The 27,951-nt window shown below is 44.8% G+C and overlaps 1 pseudogene; it reads left to right on the forward strand.

Moving 5' to 3' along the window:
- Positions 1-4,433: 4,433 nt before the first annotated feature.
- LOC123067716 (uncharacterized) lies at positions 4,434-7,983 on the forward strand (annotated as a pseudogene).
- Positions 7,984-27,951: the final 19,968 nt, after the last annotated feature.

Here is a 27,951-nt window from a genome sequence, read left to right on the forward strand (position 1 = left end):
AGCACCCTGCCAGAGGGGGAATCCTTCATCGATGGCCATCTTCATCATCCCGGCGCTCTCCATGACGAAGAGGGAGTAGTTCACCCTCGGGGCTGAGGGTATGTACCGGTAGCTATGTGTTTGATCTCTCTCTCTCTCATGTGCTTGATTTGGCATGATCTTGATGTACCGTGAGCTTTGCTATTATAGTTGGATCTTATGATGTTTCTCCCCCTCTACTCTCTTGTAATGGATTAAGTTTTTCCTTTGAATTTATCTTATCGGATTGAGTCTTTAAGGATTTGAGAACACTTGATGTATGTCTTGCGTGGGATACCCGTGGTGACAATGGGGTATTCTATTGATCTACTTGATGTATGTTTTGGTGATCAACTTGCGGGTTCCGTGACCTTGGGAATCTATGCATAAGGGTTGGCACACGTTTTCATCTCGACTCTCCGATAGAAACTTTGGGGCACTCTTTCAAGTTCTTTGTGTTGGTTTGAATAGATGAATCTGAAATTGTGTGATGCATATCATATAATCATACCCGCGCATACTTGTGGTGAAATTGGAGTATCTAGGTGACATTAGGGTTTTGGTTGATGTGTGTCTTAAGGTGTTATTTTTGTACGAACTCTAGGGCTGTTTGTGACACTTATAGGAATAGTCCAATGGATTGATCGAAAAGAATAACTTTGAGGTGGTTTCATACCCTACAATAATCTCTTTGTTTGTTCTCCACTACTAGTGACTTTGGAGTGACTCATTGTTGCATATTGAGGGATAATTATATGATCCAATTATGTTATTATTGTTGAGATAACTTGCACTAGTGAAAGTATGAACCCTACACCTTGTTTCATACCATTGCAATACTGTTTACGCTCACTTTTATCACTTGTTACCTTGCTGTTTTTATAATTTCAGATTACAAAAACCTATATCTACCATCCATATTGCACTTGTATCACCTTCTCTTTGCCGAACTAGTGCACCTATAGAATTTACCATTGTATTGGGTGTCTTGGGGACACAAGAGACTCTTTGTTATTTGGTTGCAGGGTTGTTTGAGAGAGACCATCTTCATCCTACGCCTCCCACAGATTGATAAACCTTAGGTCATCCACTTGAGGGAAATTTGCTACTGTCCTACAAACCTCTGCACTTGGAGGCCCAATAAGTCTACAAGAAGAAGGTTGCGTAGTAGACATCAACGAACCCTAGGAGCAGTCACCCGCGCCAACTCAGATCCCCGATGACGATCGATATCACGAGTCTCGACCGGCTGCTCATACGTACACACGTCGGTGTGGCCGTCCTGGGCCGAATACCCATCCGTTCGGACTTCCATCACCACTGCCGGAACTCCATGCTGGGCCACAGACCCATCCTGGCCCAACAAAAAATTCAAACACGCTGCCCTCGCCTCCCGGATCACGGACGACCTGGCAGCCGCCGGCGCCGGCGGTTGCGCCACCGCCCGTCTCTTTCTCTTACTCTTTCTAGTTACCAAGGTCCAATCCTCCGGCAAAAAATCTGAGAGAGTGGTGGGTGGAAGACATACCTTGGGGATCGGGCCTCTCCATGGCCAGATCGCGGACGCCACCGTCCGTCGGTGAACAATCCAGCGAACCACGTCCACCTTGTCCTCAGGTCGCAGCGCCCGCCTTGCCGGATCATCGCTTGGAACCACCTCGTTGACAAGTGCGGCGACCTCCTCTATAGAGTAGCCGGGAGCGAATGCCTCGCAGATCACATCTGACGGAGTAGGCGAGTACCCGGAGGCTACCCCGTCGTCGGCATCAGTGAGGGCCCAGAACCGGCCGCCCACATGCCCGAGGCCATCTGATCCGCAAGCGTCGCCCGCCTGGATCGCCGGCGGCGTCGCGGGCATCGCCCGTCCCCTCATCAGGTCAAAAGCAAGCTCCAAGCTATGGTTACTATTAGGTTCATTTGCCATCATGGACAAGGATGAGTTGGTGAGTCATTTGTCATCATGTAGATAGCATTATTTTCATGAATTTGTCATGTGTACATCACATACACAGTTTATGATTTCCCATCATGTTCGGAAGCAAGAAAATCTAAATTTGCCATGTGAACATCACACACTTCATCATGTTCGGAAACAAAAAAACTCTAAATTTGCCAAACACCATAACATTTTATGAATTTTCTATCTTGTATGAAAACACATAAAAACAATTCTAAATCTGCCATGTGATCAATGCAAAACATTTTTTTCTAAAGTTGCCATGTGTTATAAAACAATTTTCCCCAAAGTTGCCATGATGTGTAGAACAAAATTTTCAAAATATTTCACTTTTCCATGATTTTTCAGAATTTATGTATGAACAATATAGTTCCCATGATATACAATTAAATTTGCCAGGTGTCTGTTACATATTTTCCAAAAAAATTGCCTTGTCACCGTTACCATTTTTATTTTATTTTCCATCATGTACGAAAAGAAAAAAATTGCCATGTGACTAGTGCATTTTTTAAACAAGAATTTTCGTTTCTCACAAAACAACTATTTTTAAAAGTTGCCATGATGTGTAGATTTGTTTTCAATTTTCCATGATTTTTCAGAACTACAAATAATATAATTGCCCATGATATACAATTAATTTGCCATGTGACCATTACATAATTTCCAAACACTTGCCATGTTTTATTCAACACAACCGGGAAAATTTGGTCCTTCAAACATCCACAAACACGTCCGCACAGTGTTCTCCCCATTTGTCTGTCCACACATCCATGTCCCTCACTTTTTTTCCTATATGTCCGGTCACATGCATGTGATTGGTGGAAAATAAGAGAGGGATAAAATATAATAAAGAAAAAAAAATCTTGGTGAGCCCAATCCTATGTGGCGGACGCAGGATCACTGACCGGACATGCCCGGGCACTCCTCATACTCGTATAATATATGAGCGCAATATGAGGGGTGCTGGACAACCCAAACATTTAAGGAGGCTTTGAGGGAACCAGTTGGGTCAACTTTTTCCTTCTTTATTCTGTCCGGTCAGTGATACTGCTTCTGTCCGGTCAATTTGAGGATTCCGGCAACAGATGCTCTTAGGGCATCTCTAAGCCGGACCCGAAAACCGTCTGCATCTGGACTGTGGAAGCAATCCAACACGGTCCTGTATCGGTCTGCGGGGCAGTTAGAACGCATTTTATCTAGTGAATTGGATGCAAAGTAGAGGGAGGTTTGCGGGGGTTCGAACAGCAGACACGTAGGGCTCCGACACCCCCGACCCACCCAATTCCGCCTTCTGGTTTCATTTCCTTTCACTTCGCCCCTTCCCCCTTCTTTGCATCCACACCCTCCACGTCCGCCGCCGCTGCTGTACGTCTCCAGCCACCACAGATGCATTGTTGGACATCCGCAACTAGCACTGATGTGCCCGCCCGCCTTTACGGAGGAGATGTCCACCCTGGAGGCGTATGTACCCAGGTACACTCAGCCGCTTGTCGACGACCTCTATGGAGGACACCACGCCCGACAGGTGTTCGGTCAAATGTCATTGAGCTTATTTTGAATTAAATGATATGGCATTTTTTAGAGTACGAAGGATGGTGAGCTACTCGACCATGAAGGATGAGTTGTCGTGTGATGCGTGGTTGGCCATATCCGCGAATTTCGTAGGCAGAAGCAAACAGGAGGCAAAAGCACATTGCGCATGGCAGCAAGTGCATGAAACGTTTCACGCACAAAAGCATATTGCGCCCTGTGACATGTACATCATTCAACAACACAACGTGAGGTCGATATCCAGACCAGCGTCACCAAGTTTTGTGACGTGGTTCGTCAACTCGAGACAAGGTGGTCATTGTGCGCGATAGAGTATGAGTTTGTAAGTTCTGCTTCCTCTTGCTCAACTTGTTGATTGATTCATTCACTCAATGTTGGTCTATACATTATATGTAGCTACGCCCTAGCGTGGAGTACCATAGGACAGAGGACCGACCATCTACGTGCACACACACTGTTGGATGAAGCTGAAGAGGGAGTATGTGTGGAACGACATAATTTATTGATGAAAAACTTGTTAGACATCCGGAATCTAGTCGAATTTGAGGCATTGTTGTACTATGCTTAATTTGTATGCTATGTATGGATGGTTTGTGCTATTTTTTATTCGAACTTTGACAAATATAAGCCGTTTTGCATGAATTTCGTTTGGATTGTTTAAATGCAGGTTGAAATGTATGCGGTTACGGTTGGATGGCGGCCTCCTGTATTTGTGTACACGGCCTGGTCCCGTTATTCGTGGACGGATGTGGGAGAAAATTTGCAGGTTGCCGTTGGAGACGATGCCCTTACTCGTTGTGTTTGGACACGTCCATTTCTCGAAAGTATTTTCAGACGGAGGGAATTTTTTCGGGGATTTTTGTGCAAAATAGTCGAATTCCCCACCTGAACCGGTTCCTCGCTCCTTTCCCTGACGCCGGCCGTCTCCCGCTCGTACACGGCGACTTCGCCGGAGACTTGCGACGACGACTACTACCTCGAGCGCGTGCTCCTCCTTGACCGCAAGGCCCGCAAGGCAGCGCAGGAGCTGTACTGGTCAAACGCCCCCAGCTTCTTCCCCGCGCTGCACGAAGGGTCGCAGCCCACCTAGCGCGCGCGATGCCCTCTTCCTCCCCCTCGTTTGTGCCGGTGGAGGAGGAGATGAGGAACTGGGCGGAGCTGCCGTTGGACCATGGTTTTCAATTTCAGTTTCAACAAAATTTCAGCACCAACTGAAATCACTGAAATTCAGTGAAATTTAGTTATTTCAGTTTGCATTTCAGCCAAAAGGCCAAAATATTCATTTGAATTTAATTAAATATTTGAAATTTTCAAAAAGTATTTTGAAAAATATTTGATTTCATGTGTACTACTGAATTTGCTGAAATATTTTGACCGAAACATAATATTTCAGTGTCTACTGAAATTAATGAAATTCAGTGAATTACAGTGAAATCTCACTGAAAGTGAAAACCATGCGTTGGACGCGATCTCAACCATCCTCCGCAAGCTCGACCACGTCAACATCCTGATGGGGGCCGGCCAGGTGTGCCGCTCCTGGCGCGGCGCCGCCCGCGACGAGCCCGAGCTATGGCGCCGCATCAACATGCTTGGCCACGCCGACCTCTCCCCCGAGCTCAACCTCCACGGGATGGCGCAGGCCGCCGTCCGCCGCAGCGCGGGAAGGTGCGAGGCGTTCTGGGGCGAGTACACCGACGACCACGACTTTCTCCTCTTCCTCGCTGACCAGTGAGAACTTTTAACCACCCCCCACACCACCTTCTTGTTTTAGGAGCTTTCGTTTTGATTTGTTAGGCATTGCCTATATGTTCTGTTTCGGTTCCAATCCCTTACAATTTATGTGTACCTTTCATTGCGGAGAAGTTCTGTAAATTTATTTCTTTGGTAGGAATCATGCAATTTTGCTGTGCTGTGCTATGGAATCAAATGACTGAAAATTATGTGGTTTCTGATTTGATGCCGACAGCGGCTTTTAGTATGTCGCTTTATAATGTTTTTTAGACTTATAACATTAGTTATTTTCTTGAATTTATATACTGTATATTTCAGTAAGAGGAGTGACTATTCTTAGTTTGATAAAGACAAAGCGCTAGAGAAAACCTATCATTGTGCATTACTCCTTACACCATACTGCCTTCATGTTGTCTGCAGCTTCGTAAAATTTAGTGATACTTAATTGGGAGAATAGAATATTTGCAGTAATTGGATGATTCTGACATTTCAAGTTTTACTCTGCTGAGTTTCTCTTAACCAAAAATTGATGTCCCGTCGTCAACCTGTGCATTGGCTTGCCAACTAAGAATTAAGTCAGCCGAGTTCTTCATATATTGGTTTGTTAATACAGCGGGGAAAAGTATTCTTTGGTTTGGTTTGAAACACAATACAGTTGTGAGTTAGCTTTTAGGGCTTCTGAGTATTTTCCAGTGAAACAGTCCCATTACCAATGGTTTGAGACTTTGAGTTATGTTGATTGTTGAACAGAATACACTCAACTGATTTCATATGCTGGAGTGCAGAATTTATTCTAATTTTGCATCCTGCGATCAGGCATAAAAAACTTAGCATCCCTGAAATTTCTGTCAAATCTAACAATTAATCATTAATTGAATTGTCACCAGACCTCTTTAAGTATGTACCTGTGTCCTATGATGTTATGCAGCTATCTGAATTTATGAAATGTTCTATACGTGCTCTGCAAGTCTGTCGAAACATAAATTTAGCTAACTGTTTTATACAGGGTGCTTATGTCTTTCTATATGTGTGGCATATTTTTATTGGTTATTGAGATCCAAGTGCTACATTTGCAGGGCACCTTCTCTTAAGAGTCATCGCCTCATTTCTCGCTATAATTTTGATGTACTCAAGGAGATGATAGTGAAATTCCCTTTGCTCGAGGAGCTCGAGCTTTCATTGTGTTCAGATGTGGGTGAGAGTGGTGTGTTTGGGGTTGTTGGCAAAGCATGCCCACAACTGAAGCACTTCAGACTGAATAAGGACGTGTTCTATGATTTTGAAGCTTGCGACAATGACAGGGATGACGAAGCCATGGGGATTGCAATTATGCATGAGTTACGCTCTTTGCAGTTATTTGCCAATCGCCTGACCAATAAAGGACTGACAGCCATCCTGGATAATTGCCGCCACCTTGAGTCCCTTGACATTCGTCACTGCTTCAATGTCAGCATGGACAACACCCTGCGTGCAAAATGTGATAGGATAAGCACATTGAGGCTTATCCTGCCAAGATAAAGTGATGTTTGCATGAGAGGGCAATTTGTTCGCCGGCAAACATCTGACAGGGGATTCCCCAGAATAATATCTTCCTCATCCATGGATGCCCAGGATGATCTTTCTGCCATCGAGAATCAGGTGTGCAAGCTAAGTGATGTTTGCATGAGAGGGCAATTTGTTCGTCGGCAAACATCTGACAGAATGATATCTTCCTCATCCATGGATTCTCGGGGTGATCTTTCTGCCATTGAGAATGAGGTGCGCAAGCTAATCGATGATTTGAGAAGCGATTCCATAGAATGTCAAAGATCAGCGACATCAGAGATTCGCCTTCTAGCTAGCACAACATGGAGAACAGGATGGTCATTGCAGATTGTGGGGCTATAAACTTGCTGGTTGGTCTTCTTCATTCACCAGATGCCAAGGTCCAAGAAAATGCAGTGACATGCCTCCTCAATCTGTCCATCAGTGATAACAATAAGATTGCCATCGTGAATGCATATGCTGTTGATCCTCTCATCCATGTCCTGGAAACAGGGAACCCTAAAGCTAAAGAGAATTCAGCAGCTACTTTGTCCAGTCTCTCGGTTACTGAAGAAAACAAAGTGAGGATCGGGCGGTCTGGTGCCATCAAGCCTCTCGTGGACTTGCTGGTAAGTGGGACCCCGCAAGGAAAGAGAGATGCAGCTATTGCATTGTCTCATTTATCCATACTTCATGAGAACAAGGGTCGCATTGTGCAAGCTGATGCGGTGAAGCAACTAGTTCAGCTAATGGATCCTGCTCTTGGAATAACCGGCAAAGCTGTTGCTGTCTTGGCAAGTCTTGCTATGATACCAGAAGGGAGAACTGCGATTTGGGAGACGCGAGGTATTCCAGCTCTTGTTGAAGTTGTCGAACTGGGTTCAGCGAGAGGGAAGGAAAATGCTGCCGCGGCATTGCTTCAGCTATGCACAAACAGCAGCCGATCTTGCAGCGTAGTTCTTAGAGAGGGCGCCGTGCCCCCTTTAGCCGCACTGTCACAGTCAGGAACACCGCGAGCAAGAGAAAAGGTCTGCCACTTTCTACAACAAAATTTATATCTTGAAGTAAAACACCTGCAAACTCATTTTGCTAAGAATATGTATGTGTTGCAGGCACAGGCTCTTCTCAGCTACTTCCACAGCCTGAGACGTGGGAACTCATTAAGCGTTTCCAGGTGGTTGACCGGTGCTGCGCATTTATAGTCGTATTGAGATTGTGCTCATCATCTCATGCTACTTGTTGTCAGGCGTGGGTGTTTGTTGTCGCCATTGTTGTTGAGATGGCGTGTTTTTCTGGTTTTTTACATATCGTTTGTGCAGCTTGTTCATTGGTATCTTTTTGTCCGGGATTTTGCTTTGGACGTGCTGTTAGCTGACTCGCACTGGTTTACTGCTTGCATTCTTCCACTGAGAGATGTCTCTGATGCGCCTGATGATGCGATTGTAGGCTAGCAGCGTTGTATTGGTGCTCTCTGATGATAGCTCCAGGAGCGAGCCTGGCTCAGCTCTGCCAGGTGGCTTTTGTGATGCGTTGACACTTGGCAGTCAGCACAAATTTGCGTTATGCAGTACTAGTAGTTCAGTAGTCTACCTCAGTTCTGTCACTCTGATTGCACAGGCTGTTTTCTCTTGAGAGAAAAGGAAGCATCATGTTTCTTGTGTCACTGACCTATTTCATCTGGTTCAGCGAGACAGACCGTAGGATGCAATCATGTGTTTCTCCCTGTCCCTCCGAAGGGAAAATGTAATCATGACTGACAAGATTGGGTGGTGTCTGCATGAGAGGGCAATTTCTTCGGCGGCAAACATATAAAAGGGGATTCCTAAGAATAATATCTTCCTCGTCCATGGATGCCCGGGGTGATCTTTCTGCCATCGAAAATCAGGTACATAAATTAATCGATGATTTGAGAAACGATTCCATAACAATCTATCGGGAATGCAGATGCTGTCGATCCACTCATCCATGTCTTGGGAAAAGAGAATTGAGCGTCTGCTTCGTTGTTCAGTCTCTTTGTTTGTTTTTTCAACCGGGCATTCCCCTTTCCATTACTGGCTTAACGGAAATACAAAGTTCACCGGTATTATGTCGGTGTACTAGAATAGGGGTACCCTAGTATCCCGAACTTGTGCACGGGCAGTTGCAGCCACCCGCGGCAAGACTTGCCGGGTGACCGCCAAGGTCCTCCGCGGTTCCCGTGGAGCCATTCAAGAACAAAGTATCTAAGCCAAGGAGACAAGGCCCTGGCAAGAGGAGCTTGCCGGGAAGGCCATACAAGGCATAATAGCAAAGTATCCAAGCCAAGGAGACAAGGCCCCGGCAAGAGGAGCTTGCCGGGAAGGCCCACCAAGGCATCTCAAGGAGTTTGCCGCGACACGCCACGTGTCCCGGCAAGGCCCGGGGAGCGACAAGCCTCCGGACGCGACAAGACAACGACCGCGGCAAGGCACTTGCCGCGGCACGCTACCACCATGTACCTACGCTCCAGCGCATCCACCAACGTGTCGCCCTGGGGCCTTTCCAGGCGCGCGTGGCGAGAGGCTGTGCAGCCAGCAGTGCGCGGTGGCAAACGGCGCTGACAAGATCGCCATCGTGGCGAGCAGTGGCGCCCCTGACGGTCCCTTTCTGCACTGTTTTGGGCGACATAGACGGGCATTTAATGCCTTTGTCCCCTGCCGTCAGGGTTAGGTAGGAAACACTGTACAGGTAGCTGTACCAACCGCAAGTCCTTTTCCATTCTTATCCTTATCTACGTTGCCACCTGTCGGTGACCCCTTGAGCATATAAAAGGAGGCCCATGCGCAACGTAGAGAGGGGTTCGGAGAGGTTCGAAGCCAGAAAACACTCACGCTCGGTCTCGTTAGCAGCTAGAGTGTACTATAGCACTCAGCGCTCCTGAGCAAGAACTCAATACAATCAGACAAGCAGCAGTAGGAGTATTATCTCTCCGGAGAGCTCCAAAGCTGGGTAAACTGCTTGTGTGCTTCGCCTCGATCTGCTCTTCGTGCGATCTCCGCCCCCCGCCGAACTGAAAGGGGCTCGGTCCGTCGGTCCCATAGGTGTTCGTGGATCAGTTTCCCCGACATATTACAAGCAAGATAGGAGGAGGGAAAGAGAGGGGAGGCGAGCTAGTGCATTGCCAGGAAACCCGCTACGGGTGCTCGACATCGAAACACCCATTACGGGACAAAACATGACAACGCAAATAGTTATACGGTAAACAAACAACCTAACATCATCATAATGTACTGAGAAGGACTAATAGCTCGAGTAGTACACATCCAGGTAGTACGAAAGAACTCATTGAATTCATTTCAAGATTTTTAGCAGTAGTTTCCCCCTTAGCACAGTAATAATTAGCCACATTGCTAGCACATTCTTTAGACAGATTACCCAGACTAGCATGAGGAGAATAAGAAAAACCTTAACAAGAACAAAGTGAGGATTGGATGATTTGGTGCCGTTAAGTATCTCATGGAAGTTGACGTGGTCGAAACGTGTACAACTCGTATCATCTAATTGGGCTTGTGCCAATCGTACCATCTAACGGCCGTGCTACACGTTAGCGGGCGGATCCTTTTACAAGATCTGCCGCCTTGGCAGCCGCTAGATGTGGTATCGTCGAATGATCCAGCCACATCCTTATCATTGCAACAAAGACGGTGTCATAGCATTTTCTGCAATAGAGTTCATGTTGCAAAAAATATTTGCAATAGTGGTTGTGTTGCAGATTTGCAATGTGGATGATGTTGCAGAAATGAGTTTTGCAACATGGATGATGTTGTAGAATGCAATGAAAGATGTTGTCGCAACTGCCCCACAATCGAGTGACCCCACAGGAAACACGTTGAGTACAAAGGAGGTAGTCAACGAGTCGCATGAGATCCAGATCGTGCAACAACCTAGTCATTGAGGTGGGGGAGATTGCAATAGTAGCTTAGTTGCAAACCTATAGTATGTCAATAGGCTGCCACCCGAACCATCCGATCAAATCATATCCAGTGGCCACGGGGGCGGCGGATGTGTGCGTCGTTATTAGTCGGGTCATGGTAAGCATTTCATCTAATGGGGTTGTGCCAGGAAATTCTGATTCCTTGTTGCTTTTTTCTTCACGTCAATACAAAATATTCCCCTTGTGCAAGAATTTTCTCACCATGCACTCGGCAGAAAAAAGTGCCCCCACGTGGGCGACACGGGAGGCGACTCCGAACCTAGTCATCAGTCCTCTCTTCCCCTCCTCCCTCCCCTGTGTCGTCGCATGGTCGACGGTAGCAAAGGGGTCCTGCTCGTGGTTGTGTGGTGACCTCCCCCTCCTTTGAGTTGCGTAGTCGTGGCGCTGGTGGCAATTCCTATTGGCCAACGATGGCGCGGGGAGCTTTTGATGGCAGGCACAGTCGGTGGTGGCAAGGGGCACCCTAGGGATCGGCAACGGACCTCTGGGTCTTGCCATCGTCAAGGTCTGGAGGCCCTAGGTCGGGCTCCCTAGTGGCCCGAGTCCTCGATGGTGTCGTGTGGGTGGACTGTTGGCGGCTGCCAGTGGCCTGTCCCTGCCCCGTCCGGGCCCCCTCTTTGCTCATGGGTAGGTCTCGGTGCAGCCCTACCCTAGCCCTGCTCCATCCGTTATGTAGTGCTCGTATTGGGGGTGGAAGGAGAGGCCTACTGCCCATCTTGGTTGGTGATGCCCTTGTGCTCTGACGACGACCCATCTTGGTTGTGGTTGGTGGTGTCCTTGTGCTCTGACGATGGTGGATGGCGGTCTTGGATGCCGGGGAGGTGGCCCTGGATGGTGGGATGCATGACTATCTCTCTGACGAGTGAAATGGTGGTGGTGGTGGTGACTACTTCCCTCGGTTGTGTGGGATGAAGGGGTGTATCGGCGGGTGATCCTGGCATGGCCGCTACCAGTGGTAGTAACGGGGATATGGATGCCTTGACTTGGTTGCAGCGTGCTTTCACTCGGGGTGGTTCAACGACCTCTGTTCCTCGGTGTGGCATGGGTGAGATTTGGGGCGAAGCTCCGCCCTTCATCGCCGACCTCAGTCATGCCTATGGGTTTCGCGACCTTCATGGTACCTTGCGGGTGCATTGTGTCATGGACTATGTTTAGGCCTGGATTATAGCTCAAAGCTTCTTCAGTTTTGGTGTGGGCGGTCTCACTAACCTCATACCTTATATATGTGACTTCTTCACTTTCATTCTTGGTCGGGGCAACAACTTGGCGTGGGCGAGGTGATGTTGTCTGGTCTTTCGTCGAGGCCCGGGGTGTTGGGGGGTTGGTGTTTGGCTACTACTTTGCTCATGCATGACGACGAGCTGATGGCACCCTGTAATGCACCTTGGGTGGATTGTCTTGTGCTTCTCTTCTATCTCTCTATATTGTCTTGTTTTTGTTTTGTATTTTCTGTGTATACGTGTACGTGTTGCATACCGCTGTATTTCCTTATTGTACAAGTTGATCTATCAATATAAAGAGATGCCAGACGGTTGGGGCTAACTGCAGCAAATAAAATTTGCTCTCTGTCTATCGCCTTGTCTCTGACAATAAAATCTTCGTTGAGTTTCATAATTCTTTTTCTGTGTCAAGGACAAGATCACGAAGAAAATCCTTCTTTGCGGCAGGAGTCGTGGCGGCCTCTACCCTGTTTCTTTCAGCCGTGCCATAACTTCTGGACATCATGCGTCTTCCGGCGTTATACTGACTACTGAACAGTGGCATCGGCGTCTTGGTCATCCTTCAAATAAAATAGTTCACACCATTGTTAGTTCCAATAAATTGTCGTGTTCTCCAAACATTGAGTCTTCCGTGTATGATGCTTGTCAGCATGCTAAGAGTCACCAATTACCGTATAATTATTCTACTCGTGTTTGTACATCACCAGTTGAGCTTATTCATACCGATGTTTGGGGGCCTGCTTCACCCTCTTCCGGGGGTTTTAAGTACTATGTCAGCTTGATTGATGACTATAGTCACTATTGTTGGATATATTTGATCAAACATAAGTCTGATGTTGAGAGCATCTTTTAAACTGTTCAAAACCATGTTGAGCGTCTCTTAAATGCTAAGGTTCGTTCTGTTCAGTCTAACGGGGGGGGGGGGCGAGTATCACCGTCTCCATGCTTTTTCAGTGCACCGGCATTGCTCATCGTGTGTCTTGTCCGCATACATCTCAACAAAATGGTATAGCTGAACGCAAGCACCGTGATCTTGTTGAGACGGGTCTAGATCTCCTAGCGCATTCCTCACCATTGATGTCTACTACACAACCTTCTTCTTGTAGATGTTGTTGGGCCTCCAAGTGCAGAGGTTTGTAGGATAGTAGCAAATTTCCCTCAAGTGGATGACCTAAGGTTTATCAATCCGTGGGAGGCGTAGGATGAAGATGGTCTCTCTCAAACAACCCTGCAACCAAATAACAAAAAGTCTCTTGTGTCCCCAACACACCCAATACAATGGTAAATTGTATAGGTGCACTAGTTCGGCGAAGAGATGGTGATACAAGTGCAATATGGATGGTAGATAAATGTATTTGTAATCTGAAATTATAAAAATAGCAAGGTAGCTAATGATAAAAGTGAGCGTAAACGGTATTGAAATGGTAGGAAACAAGGCCTAAGGTTCATACTTTCACTAGTGCAAGTTCTCTCAACAATAATAACATAACTGGATCATATAACTATCCCTCAACATGCAACAAAGAGTAACTCCAAAGCCACTAATAGCGGAGAACAAACGGAGAGATTATGGTAGGGTACGAAACCACCTCATAGTTATCCTTTCTGCTCGATCTATTCAAGAGTCCGTAGTAAAATAACATGAAGCTATTCTTTCCGTTCAATCTATCATAGAGTTCATACTAGAATAAGACCTTAAGACACAAATCAACCAAAGCCCTAATGTCACATAGATACTCCATTGTCACCTCAAGTATCCGTGGGCATGATTATACGATATGCATCACACAATCTCAGATTCATCTACTCAACCAACACAAAATACTTCAAAGAGTGCCCCAAAGTTTCTACCGGAGAGTCAAGAAGAAAACGTGTGCCAACCCCTATGCATAAGTTCATGGAACCCGCAAGTTGATCACCAAAACATACATCAAGTAAGTGTTCTCAAATCCTTAAAGACTCAATCCGATAAGATAACTTCAAAGGGAAAACTCAATCCATTACAAGAGAGTAGAGAGGGGGAGAAACATCATAAGATCCAACTATAATAGCAAAGCTCGCGATACATCAAGATCATATCACCTCAAGAACACGAGAGAGAGAGAGATCAAACACATAGCTACTGGTACATACCCTCAGCCCCGAGGGTGAACTACTCCCTTCTTGACATGGAGAGCACCAGGATGATGAAGATGGCCAACGGTGATGGGTTCCCCCTCCGGCAGGGTGCCAGAAAGGGCTCCCAAGAGGTTTTTGGTGGCTACAGAGGCTTGCGGCGGTGGAACTCCCAATCTATTGTTGTCTCCGAAGGTTTTAGGGTTTATGGACATATATAGGTGAAAGAAGTCGGTCGGGGGACGCTCGAGGGGCCCACGAGACAGGGGGGCACGTCCAGTAGGGGGGGCGGGCGCCCCCCACCCTCGTGGCCACCTCCAAGCTTCCTTGACTTCAACTCCAAGTCTCCTAGATCACATCCGTTCCAAAAATAACGCTCCCAAAGGTTTCATTCCGTTTGGACTCCGTTTGATATTCCTTTTCTTCGAAACACTGAAATAGGCAAGAAAACAACAATATGGGCTGGGCCTCCGGTTAATAGGTTAGTCCCAAAAATAATATAGAAGTGTACAATAATGCCCATAAACATCCAAAACAGATAATATAATAGCATGAATGCTTCATAAATTATAGATACGTTGGAGACGTATCAGCATCCCCAAGCTTAATTCCTGCTCGTCCTCGAGTAGGTAAATGACAAAAGAAAGAATTTATGAAGTGTGAATGCCAGCAGGTGCATAAGTTTGATCAATGATAATTACAATCACCTTTTCTAGCATGCTTATATGTCATAACAGTAGTTCATCTCATAAAACTTCTCACGATCAAGTAACAAGCTATTCACATGTTAAAGCATAGACTATAAACTTTCTTGAAAACTAACAAACTTCATTCTCAGTCATCAAACAATTGAAATTCATCTTATTTTCAGGAAGGGTCTATGTCAGAGCTTTGATTTAGCAAACTCCACATACTCAACTATCATATAGTCTTCTACAATTGCTAACACTCACGCAATACTTATGGTATGGAGTTTTAATCGGACACTAAGAAAGATAGGTGCTTATAATTTCGCCTCCCAACGTATTCGCCTTTGAGTGATGTCAACAATAATAGTTCATGCTAACTTACATCCAATTGGATATATATATATATATCAAGATCTTCCCAACACGAGGTGCTTGCCAAAGGATAAAATGAAAAAGGGAAAGGTGAAGATCACCTTGACTCTTGCATAAAGTAAAAGACATGAAGTAAAAGATAGGCCCTTCGCAGAGGGAATCAGAGGTTGTCATGCACTTTTATGGTTGGATGCACAAAATCTTAATGCAAAAGAACATCACTTTATATATGGACCTTTATTATGAAGTCCTTCGCTTTTATTGCTTCCATAACAAGATCGTATAAAGCTTATTTTCTTCACACTAATAGATCATACATATTTAGAGAGCAATTTTTATTACATGCAGTGATGACAACTTACTTGAAGGATCTTACTCAATCCATTGGTAGGTATGGTGGACTCTCATGGCAAAACTAGTTTAAGGATATTTGGAAGCACAAGTAGTATCTCTACTTGGTGCAAGGAATTTTGGCTAGCATGAGGGGGAAAGGCAAGCTCAATATGTTTGAATGATCCATGACAATACACTTTAACTGAGATGTGAGAAAACATAACCCATTACGTTGTCTTCCTTGTCCAACATAAACTCTTTAGCATGTCATACTTAATGAGTGCTCACAATTATAAAAGATGTCTAAGATAGTATATTTATATGTGAAATCTCTCTTCCTTCAATATTCTTTCATGAATTGTTCAAATGACCAATACAATGCTTGCTAACCTTAAATAAATTTACAACCTCTACTTCTTAGATGTGAAGTCAATACTCCCCATGGGATAAGCAAATGAAACATATATAATTTCAGATTTATGACATTCAACTCATTCAACCATTTACTCATAGGATATAAGTGAAGCTCACGAGTAAATGACAAACTACTCCAAAAAGATATAAGTGAAGATCAATGAGTAGTTAAATAATTATGTAGCTATGTGAAGACTCTCTATCATTTAAGAATTTCAGATCTTGGTATTTTATTCAAACAGCAAGCAAAACAAAATAAAATGGCATTGCAAGGATAGCACAACTCATGTGAAGAAGCAAAAACTTAGGTTCAACCGATACTAACCGATATTTGTTAAAGAAGAAAGGTGGGATGCCTACCGGGGCATCCCCAAGCTTGGATGCTTCAGACTTCTTGAAATATTATCTTGGGGTGCCTTGGGCATCCCCATGCTTGAGCTTCTATGTCTCCTTAATTCCTTTTATATCACGGTTTCCCTAAATCTCAAAAACTTCATCCACACAAAACTCAACAAGAACTCATGAGATAAGTTAGTATAAACCAATGCAAAAACCTTATCATTTTCTACTGTAACAAATCAAAAAAATTATTATTCAACATTGCATACTAAATTTCTCTGCATATTTAATACTCCTATACTAAAATAGAATCATTAAACAAGCAAACATATGCAAACAGTGCAAACATAACAGCAATCTACCGAAACATTATAGTCTGTAAAGAATGCAAGATTCATCATACTTCCCTAACTCCAAAAATTATGAGAAGAATACTACACTGTAGAAGATTTATCATATCTCATTATGCAAAAAGTTTCAACCTTATATCCTTCTCTGATTTTTCTAGGGAATTTTTGCAACAACGGTAAACTTTCTGTTTTGAAACGACAACATGTATACTTGCAAAATAAGCATGGTAAAGGCTATCCTTGGCATTTTATTGAAAATAAAGATGCAGAACATTATTCTAAATAACAGCAAGAAAATACTAACAAAAGAAAATGACGCTCCAAGCAAAACACATATCATGTGGTGAATAAAAATATAGCTCCAAGTAAAGTTACCGATGAACGAAGACGAAAGAGGGGATGCCTTCTGGGGCATCCCCAAGCTTAGGCTCCTGGTTGTCCTTGAATATTACCTTGGGGTGCCTTGAGAATCCCCAAGCTTAGGCTCTTTCCACTCCTTATTCCATAGTCCATCGAATGTTCACCTAAAACTTGAAAACTCCACAACACAAAACTCGCAAGCTCCGTTAGTATAAGAGAATAAAACCACCACTTAGGTACTGTTGTGAATTCATTCTAAATTCATATTGGTGTAATATCTACTGTATTACAACTTCTCTATGGTTCATACCCTCCGATACTACTCATAGATTCATCAAAATAAGCAAACAACACATAGAAAACAGAATCTGTTAAAAATAGAACAGTCTGTAGTAATCTGTATCATTCGTATAATTCTGTAACTCCAAAAATTATGACATAAATTGGTGGACCTGAGAAATTAGTCTATTAATCATCTTCAAAAAGAATCAACCTAAAATCACTCTCCAGTAAAAAATTGCAGCTATTCTCGTGAGCGCTAAAGTTTCTGTTTTTTACAGCAAGATCATAAAGACTTCACCCGAGTCTTCCCAAAGGTTCTACTTGGCACAAACACTAATTAAAACATGAAACCACATCTAACAAGAGGCTAGATGAATTATTTATTACTAAACAGGAACAAAAAGCAAGGAACAAAACTAAGTTGGGTTGCCTCCCAACAAGCGATATCGTTTAACGCCCCTAGCTACGCATGACAATTTCAATGATGCTCACATAAAAGATAAGAATTGAAACATAAGGAGAGCATCATGAAGAATATGACTAGCACATTTAAGTCTAACCCACATCCTATTGCTACGTCTTGAGCTTGCGTTGGTTTTCCTTGAAGAGGAAAGGGTGATGTAGCAATAGTAGCGTAAGTATTTCCCTCAGTTTTTGAGAACCAAGGTATCAATCCAGTAGGAGGCTCCTCAAAAGTCCCACGCACCTACACAAACCAACAAAGAACTCGCAACCAACGCAATAAGGGGTTGTCAATCCCTTCACGGCCACTTGCGAAAGTGAGATCTCATAGAGATAGTATGATAAGATAAATATATTTTTGGTATTTTATAATATAGATGCAAAAAGTAAAGATCCAAATAAAAGTAGATTGGAAGCAAATATGATAAGAGATAGACCCGGGGCCATAGGTTTCACTAGAGGCTTCTCTCAAGATAGCATAAGTATTACGGTGGGTGAACAAATTACTGTCGAGCAATTGATAGAAAAGTGAATAATTATGAGATTATCTAGGCATGATCATGTATATAGGCATCACGTCCGCAACAAGTAGACCGACTCCTGCCTGCATCTACTACTATTACTCCACACATCGACCGACTCCTGCCTGCATCTAGAGTATTAAGTTCATAAAGAACAGAGTAACGCATTAAGCAAGATGACATGATGTAGAGGGATAAACTCATGCAATATTATATAAACCCCATCTTTTTATCCTCGATGGCAACAATACAATACGTGCCTTGCAACCCTTTCTGTCACTAGGTAAGGTCACCGCAAGATTGAACCCAAAGCTAAGCACTTCTCCCATGGCAAGAAAGATCAATCTAGTAGGCCAAACCAAACTGATAATTCGAAGAGACTTGCAATGATAACTCAATCATACATAAAAGAATTCAGAGGAGATTCAAATATTTCTCATAGATAAACTTGATCATAAACCCACAATTCATCGGATCTCGACAAACACACCGCAAAAAGAGTTTACATCGAATAGATCTCCACAAGAGAGGGGGGGACATTGTATTGAGATCCAAAAAGAGAGAAGAAGCCAACTAGTTAATAACTATGGACCCGAAGGTCTGTGGTAAACTACTCACAACTCATCGGAGAGGCTATGGTGTTGATGTAGAAGCCCTCCATGGTCGATCCCCCCTCCAGCGGAGCACCGACAAAGGCTCCAAGATGGGATCTCACAGATACAGAAGGTTCCGGCGGTGGAAATTGTGTTTCAGGTGCTCCCTGGATGTTTTCGGGGTACGTAGGCTTATATAGGAGGAAGAAGTACGTCGGTGGCCGGCCGAGGGGCCCACGAGACAGGGGGCGCGCCCTATAGGGGGGGCACCCTACCCTCTCATGGCCGCCTCGTCTGCTTCTTGACTTGCACTCCAAGTCCTCTGGATCACGTTCGTTCCAAAAATCACGCTCCCGAAGGTTCCATTCCGTTTGGACTCCATTTGATATTCATTTTCTTTGAAATACTGAAATAGGCAAAAAAAACAGCAATACGGGCTGGGCCTCCGGTTAGTAGGTTAGTCCCAAAAATGATAATAATGTATAAAATAAAGCCCATAAACATCCAAAAGTGGTAATATAATAGCATGGAACAATCAAAAATTATAGATACGTTGGAGACGTATCACCTATGCATAGGGATTTTCTGAGCAAACAACTTATGAGAACAATAATCAACTAGCATAGGAAGACAAAACAAGCATAACCTCAAAACTTTAAGCACATAGAGAGGAAACTTGATATTATTGCAATTCCTGCAAGCATATTTTCCTCCCTCATAATAATTTTTAGTAGCATCATGAATAAATTCAACAATATAACCAGAACCTAAAGCATTCTTTTCATGATCTACAAGCATAGAAAATTTACTACTCTCCACATAAGCAAAATTCTTCTCATTCATAATAGTGGGAGTCTCATAAGAGACTTGAATACTATAAATTGTTTCCACATTAAAAGAGTAATGTTCAGAAAAAGGGTAATCGTAATCATGACAAGTTTTATAAATATAGTCCTCACTACTTTTATAGCATAAGTTTCATCACAATAATCATCATAAGTAGCAACTTTGTTCTCATCATAATCGATTGAAACCTCTTCCAAGATAGTGGAATCATCACTAAATAAAGTCATGACCTCTCCAAATCCACTTTCATATTCATCACAATAAGATTCAACATCTTCCAAAATAGTGGGATCACTACTTCCTAAAGTTGACACTCTTCCAAACCCACTTTCATCAATATAATCATCATAGGTAAGAGGCATGCTATCATCATAAGAACTTTGCATGTCAAAACTTGGGAGGCTAAAAATATCATCTTAATTAAACGTAGCTTCCCCAAGCTTGGGACAAACATTAATTTCAGAAAATATATTCTCAAATATGTCATCCTCATCAAACATAGCATCCCCAAGCTTGGGCCTTTTCATATCATAAGCATAATCACTCTCATCATTAATAGTATGGATAGCACCAATAGTATATCAATTATCATCATCACAATGAGTAGTAGGAGCAACATCATTTGAGAGAGATACCTTTTTACCTTTGTTGCTCCTTCTTTTCTTTTTCTTCTTCACATTATGTGTGGGTTCAACCTTCTTCCTTGAGCTCCTTATTAATGATATTGGTTCAATAGAAAGCTCCTCCTCATTACCTGATTCATCATAAGAAATAATAGGAGGATATTGGGAAGTCTCTTCCCTTTCATTAGTATTATCTTCATCTTCCATTTGTTTTATTTTCTTTAGGTAATTGGCAATATAAGGATTTTCAATGCAATTCACCGCACAATACATATAAATCTCCTCTAGATCAATATCAAGGAATTTCTCAAGGTTAAATTCTAGAATAAGCTTAGTTGCACGTTTCAATTCTTCATAACCCAAAAGCAAACTAAGTTCATTATGATGCGCAAGGGAAATCAATTCATCACAATTTTTGGACACGATTCGATCATGAAACATTTTGCATATAGTGCAAGTTCTCTCAACAATAATAACATAACTGGATCATATAACTATCCGTCAACATGCAACAAAGAGTAACTCCAAAGCCACTAATAGCAGAGAACAAACGAAGAGATTATGGTAGGGTATGAAACCACCTCAAAGTTATCCTTTCTGCTCGATCTATTCAAGAGTCCGTAGTAAAATAACATGAAGCTATTCTTTCCGTTCAATCTATCATAGAGTTCATACTAGAATAACACCTTAAGACACAAATCAACCAAAGCCCTAATGTCACCTAGATACTCCATTGTCACCTCAAGTATCCGTGGGCATGATTATACGATATGCATCACACAATCTCAGATTCATCTATTCAACCAACACAAAGTACTTCAAAGAGTGCCCCAAAGTTTCTACCGGAGAGTCAAGACAAAAACGTGTGCCAACCCCTATGCATAAGTTCATGGAACCCGCAAGTTGATCACCAAAACATACATCAAGTGGATCACATGAATATCCCATTGTCACCACAGATAAGCACGGCAAGACATACATCAAGTGTTCTCAAATCCTTAAAGACTCAATTCTGATAAGATAACTTCAAAGGGAAAACTAAATCCATTACAAGAGAGTAGAGAGGGGGAGAAACATCATAAGATCCAACTATAATAGCAAAGATCGCGATACATCAAGATCGTATCACCTCAAGAACACGAGAGAGAGAGAGAGAGAGATCAAACACATAGCTACTTGTACATACCCTCGGCCCCGATGGTGAACTACTCCCTCCTCGTCATGAAGAGTGCCGGGATGATGAAGATGGCCACCGGTGATGGGTTCCCCCTCCAGCAGGGTGCCGGAAACGGCTCCCAAGAGGTTTTTGGTGGCTACAGAGGCTTGCAGTGGCGGAACTCCCGATCTATTGTTGTCTCTGAAGGTTTTAGGGTATGTGGACTTATATAGGTGAAAGAAGTCAGTCGGGGGACGCTCGATGTCACGACCGGTTTTCCAATAAAAATATTTATTGAGAAACCAATCTTTTGAGTCCAGTATGAGAGAAATCCTCCTTACTGCTAGACAAATTCTTGATACAATAAGCCAGTAGCATAAAATATATTACAGGATTGAACTACGGTTTCTCAACCAAATTATTACAAGCACGCCAATAAATATACATATTGGCGGACATGACACAGTGGTGTGGAGGCATGCTACTGACTCGAGGATAGGGCGGTGGTGGAAAAACACAGCGGGGAGAGAGATACAAGTCTCTAAAGCTGTCGTCTCATCGAGCGTGAAGGTGAGGCTCGATGAATTTATTTGGTAGCGGAAGCGGATATAATACAGTGACCAAATCCAGGGTCGTACGAGGCTGACTGGGACTCCTCTAGGCGTCGGACTCGCTATCAAATTCTTCATCCATGAGATCGCCTTCGTCAGCATCTGGCCAAATCAACAAGCCAGTGAGTACTTTGAAAGTACTCGCAAGACAGTTCGGACGTAAGATATAACAAATGCATGCATGAATGCGTCATGATTAATTCACCAACGTATATTCAAAAATTAGCATAACGAGGTAAGTAAAAGGGAAACGGCGGTAGTCCGCTTGAAATACCACAAAACATAAATGAAGACCGATCGGGTGTCTGAAGCGACGCCTCGAAAGGTGAACAAATAAATATACGGAAATGATGCCACAGTCGGGCGTCTTAGCGACACCACATAAAGGGCTTTAAAAGAAATGCCACAGTCGGACGTCGGGGCGACATCACAGAAAGGGCTTTAAAAGAAATACCACAGTCGGGCGTCTTAGCGACACCACATAAAGGGCTTTAAAAGAAATGCCACAGTCGGACGTCGGGGCGACATCATAGAAAGGACTTTAAAAGAAATGCCACAGTCGGGCGTCTTAGCGACACCACATAAAGGGCTTTAAAAAAAATGCCACAGTCGGACGTCTGGGCGACATCACATAAAAGGCTTTAATAGAAATGTCCAGTCGGGCGTCTTAGCGACACCACATAAAGGGCTTGAAAAGAAAGTAAAATACAACAATGCCGCAGTCGGACGTCTGAGCGACATCGCAGAAAGGGCTTTTATTCACAAGTAAATAATACTCATAATAAACATTCAATTTATGAGAATAAATGGGTTAGTCCATTCACAGGAATAATCATTTAACCGGACTTAGCACTCATGCGATTCCCCGGAGTCTCTGTCATCAAAACTGACATTTGATCAGAATAAGATAATATCGATCTTGGACATGGAATAGATGATTTGGAGGAATATATGACTCTGTAGAGTTTGTACAAAATTTTTGCCACAGCCAACGGATTTCCGTAGTCCCGAAGGACTAGTTCCGTTTACGGTTTTTCGGGAGAAAACACAGCTAACCAGTACACACCCATCCTACCTCTCGATGCTAGGAATCACCCTAGACATAGTCCAAGAAAAACTTTTGAGACGGGGAGATCACAATCTTGAATAGCATGGGATCAAATTTATATACGCGCGCTATAAGGGGTGCCCCCCTCTCGGTCCCAACCGGAAACACCCATGCCCCCTGACCGGATGACTGGCTTTAATCTAGGACCATGGAACCATCATCACGGCCTCTCCTTTTTGGTGTGTACCAGGAAAGCGGTTTACAACTTACTAAACCATATTCCTTGCGGAAAACATGTGGTAGTACAGGGAAGGAAATGAGAGGAACTGGACCAATACGGTTTGACACTGAAGTCATATAGTCTGGCATAAGACTGGCATGCTATGACACTGCCATCTTACCCATCCTCATGCCAACACATGGCCATTTATGCTCACATCCATCAACTTATGGATCATCGAACTCACTTACCTCAACATTGCATAAAATAACGTCCATCGGTATGCTCATCAACATGCCATGGAACTAACTAAATGCAAAACATGCCAAGACACTCATCATATCAAAAGCTCAAACATGCTTGCCTGGTTCGGAGTAGTCGGAGCCTAGCTCGGTGAAGTTCGCGGCTCCGTCACCTCCTTCGGTATCTACGGTATAAAGAAAATATATGCGCTATCGTAAATACCAAGGGGTGCACAGAAAGTATTCCAAATATTTTTCAAATAAATCTGATAAAAAACTAGACAAAATTTTAAAGAGAACAGAAAAAGAATCAATCAAAAATACCTTTCTGTTTAAAAGTTATAAAGGTTTTTGTCCAGGGACTCATCTGTAATGAAACAGAAAGTTCCCAGGGGCTAGCTTATAAAAACAGAAAACGCTTCGGCAGAAACTACGCCAGCCCAAAGGGGAAGCGCATTTGGCAGAAGGCATTTTCAGAAAACGCTTCGTTTAGAAAGGACAGAGAGGCTGACAGTGGGTCCCGCCTGTCAGGTTTGAATATACGAACGGGGCGGCAGATTTCGCCGGTGCCCGAGAGACGCGGTGGTCGCCGGCGGCGATCCACGGCGAGGCAGGGGGATCGGAGTGTACCTCCGTGTTCAGGGCACCTTCCCGCGTCAGTTGGTGGAGGTGGTGGTCGCCGGCGAGTATCACGTCGACGGCGAGCTTTGCTCCGGCGGACGGCGGCTCGGGTGGTCGAGGGACTCGTCGGAGAGAGCTCCGAAGGACAAATTGATGCTGGCGTTAGCTTACTGGGTGCTAGAGGGAGTAACTGACGGGGTTTGGGCGCCAGAGACGGCCTCACCGGAGAGAATCGTGGTGGAGGCCGAGGCAGATCGGGGTGGCCGAAGTTGGGGGAGGAGACCTCCTCGAGGTCCTCCGGGTGGCTTGGTAGAGCTTTGGTGAGGTGTAGAGGTGGTGCGTGCTCGAGGGTGAGCTCGGGGGCCCTTTTTATAGGCGGCCCGAGGCGGTGGCCGTGAACGGGGGTCTCCGGTGAAGGTTACGGCGGTGCAGGGCTTGGTCGGGGGTAATTAGGACGTTGGGCGTCATCGTGGAGGTCCACGGTTCCGTTTAGGTGCTAATCGAGCTGGGATTTGGTGCTATGGGCGAATTCGACAGAACGGGGCGGCGCGGGCCCATCGGCGGCAGTGAGCACGTTCCGTGCTTGCCGGGCCACGGCGACGGTGCCACGGGCATGCGCTGGCATGCATGAGGCCACGCGGAGGGCAGAGGGGCGTTGGGCGGCGCCGAACGGCGTTGAGCCGCCGTTCCGTCCCCTGTCGGCTGCTACGGGGGTTCGGCCACCGCAAGACACGCCGGCGCGGGCGGCCAAGGGCGCCACCGACGCCGGGAAGACACCAAGCGCGCGTGCGGGGGTGCTGGCCAGGGAGAAGAAGCCGCGTGCAACGCGCCAAGCGCACTGTCAACGCGTGAGTGAAGCTGACGGACGAAAAACGACACTGAAGTCTGAATTTTCTGAATTTGCAAAGGAACAGTGCAGCTCAGGTGTTCGACAGAATGTTTTTGGCCTCTGGGGATTTTTCCTTGAGCTGATTTTTGGTGGAGTGGCTTCTCATTGCTCCAGTAGGCTGCCTGAATTTTGGTGAAATTTTTTGTCAGGACCCCGACTCAATGCCACATCGATCTAGCATGTAACACCTCATATCACTTTGCGGCCTCACGCACGGTATTCCCACGGGTGTCGCCTTACCTTTGCCCGGGACTGTTTGCGCCTTTTGGCACATGTATATGACAGTGTCGCTAGCATCCATATGATAAGGAGCCCGGGCTGACATGGCTAGTCGTAAACCCAAAGTGGCACAAACTTACAGGGACAGGCATCCATGACCCAGCATCGAACGTGTCGGTCATCAGCGAGTGAATCCAGGCTGTAGCACTGGGCTAGCAGGACTCCGGGGAACCGGGCTGTAGCGGGCTAACAGGACTCCGGTATCCATCGCGTGACATTTCCCCGAAGGGACAGACACAGGAACGAAGAAGGACACATGCCGGCCAGCCTAAGTGTTCCGGAGCAGTAGCAAGCTACCCTGGCTCGGTGGAAACACTAGGAGACATTTCCCGGTAAGAGGGGCTACTAAGGATAAACAACTAGATAGTCAGATCCCACACATACCAAGCATTTCAATAACATACACACAATATGCTCGATATGTGCAAATACAACATGGCATCACAACATGACTCTACAACTCAAGTATTTATTCATTAGGCTCCGAGGAGCGAGATATTACAAACAGGGGTCTCATGACCCAACATTCAGAGCATACAAATCGAAGCACAAGCGGAAGCTATTATGTCTGAGTACAGACATCTATAAATGAAAAAGGCTTGAAAGCCTGACTATCTACCAGATCCTGCCGAGGGCACAAGATCGTAGCTGAGGTAACAAGCTAAACGTCGAAGTCCACGCTGAACTACTAGCGAGACCGAAGTCTCTCTGCAAAACTTAAAATAGGTAAACGTGAGTACAAATGTACCCAGCAAGACTTACATCAGAACTATCTACATATGCAACATTATCAACAAAGGGGTTGGTGGGGTTTAACTGCAGCAAGCCAGCTTTGACAAGGTGGCTATCCTGAACTACGACTGCAAGTAACTCTTTTGAGGTGGCGCACACGAGTCCACATATTCACCATATCAATACACCACTATGGATCCGCTCCCGTCTCCCTGCGAGAACGCCATCCATAGCACTCACGCTTATCTTGCGCATTTTAAAGTATCCACTTTCACTTGTCTATGAACTGATATAACCAACCCAGAAGTCCTTTACCGCGGACACGGCTATTTGAATAGATGATGTTAACCCTGCAGGGGTGTACTTCTTCACACACACGCTCTCACCACATACCGCCGTTTACACGACATGTACTCGGCAACCTTCAAGCGGAAGCCCAACGTGGGTGTCAGCCACGGCCTACCTAAACACTCAAGTCTCTAGTCCAGGTTTATCGCCTATTCGGGTTCCATCCATGAGGAGATCCGGCCAGAGTTTCGCTCACAGCCCCAAACGATGTGAACAGGGTTCCGTGACACCAAACGGGCGCCCGGTATACCCTGCCACGTGCCAACCGCATCACAGCCCACCCTCCGGTCAGCGCTGCCCAAACCCTCCAGCATACTACAAACACCAGAAACTACTTGCAACTCCTGGACAGAGGACAAGGGTGATTAAGAAGCCGAGAGGGTCCATTTGTTTCGGGCCCAATGCGTGGTAGTAGCTGAATCATGGATCACAAACACAGAACTCAGTTCCTGAGGACGGCTGCAATGAGACAACCCACCATGTACTCCTACATGGCCTCTCACCGCTACCTTTACCAAATCGTATTCGCACACTTAGCTCACACACAGTAGGACATGTTCACACACCTCTGATTCATCCCCGATGAATCAGACCTGACTCAACTCTAAGCAGTAGCAGGCATGACAAACAAGCATGAATGAGTAGGCACAACAGGGCTCAAACAACTCCTACTCATGCTAGTGGGTTTCATCTATTTACTGTGGCAATGACAGGTCATGCAAAGGATAAAGGGGTTCAGCTACCGCAGCAAGTAACAGATGAATCGGTGTTGTCCTAATGCATTAAAAGAGAGCAGGAGCGAGAAAATAGGATTGTATCGGAATGAACAAGGGGGTTTTGCTTGCCTGGCACTTGTGAAGATATTATAGCTCTTCATCGGTGTCATCGATCTCATGTCGAAACCACGTCTATCGAGAGGGAACAACACCGGCAAACACAGAAGAAACACGATCAATGCAATGCACAATATGATGCATGCTATGACATGGCAATATGAATGTGTTTTGGGCTAATGCACCTAGCTATGATTTAAATGAAGTTGGTTTGAATACATGATTCAAATTCCAACTCCATATATGGTTATTTAAATGCCCTTTATTTGTTTTGTCCAAAACAGAGGACAAACATTGTTCAAACATGCATGAAAATGGTACAGATGGATTCCTTGAATTTTTCTGATAATTTTTCATATATAAATTATTTAATTTGGAGTTACGGTTGAATTTCTATGATTTTAGAAGTTTATACAATTTTCTGGAATTTCCTGAATAATAAGAAATCCAGTAAATGATTTAACTGGCGTGAGCCTGACGCCAGCATGACGTCAGCAGAGTCAACGGCCAGGTCCCAGGTCAAACCTGACCGTGGGGGTCCATTCGTCAGTGAGACAGACACTAAACCCGCGTTGACTCGGGCTTTGACCCGCTACGGGGCCCGCTGTCAGTGTATGTTAGTGTGCTAATTGGGGGGATTAGCCGCTAATCGCAACGCCACGTCAGCAAGTGACGCCGGCGACCACGGCGACGGCGAGACCTCGCCGGAGTTGCTCGGGA

The sequence above is a fragment of the Triticum aestivum genome, chromosome 3B, assembly GCF_018294505.1.
Source record: "Triticum aestivum cultivar Chinese Spring chromosome 3B, IWGSC CS RefSeq v2.1, whole genome shotgun sequence".
Classification (NCBI taxonomy): Eukaryota; Viridiplantae; Streptophyta; class Magnoliopsida; order Poales; family Poaceae; genus Triticum; species Triticum aestivum.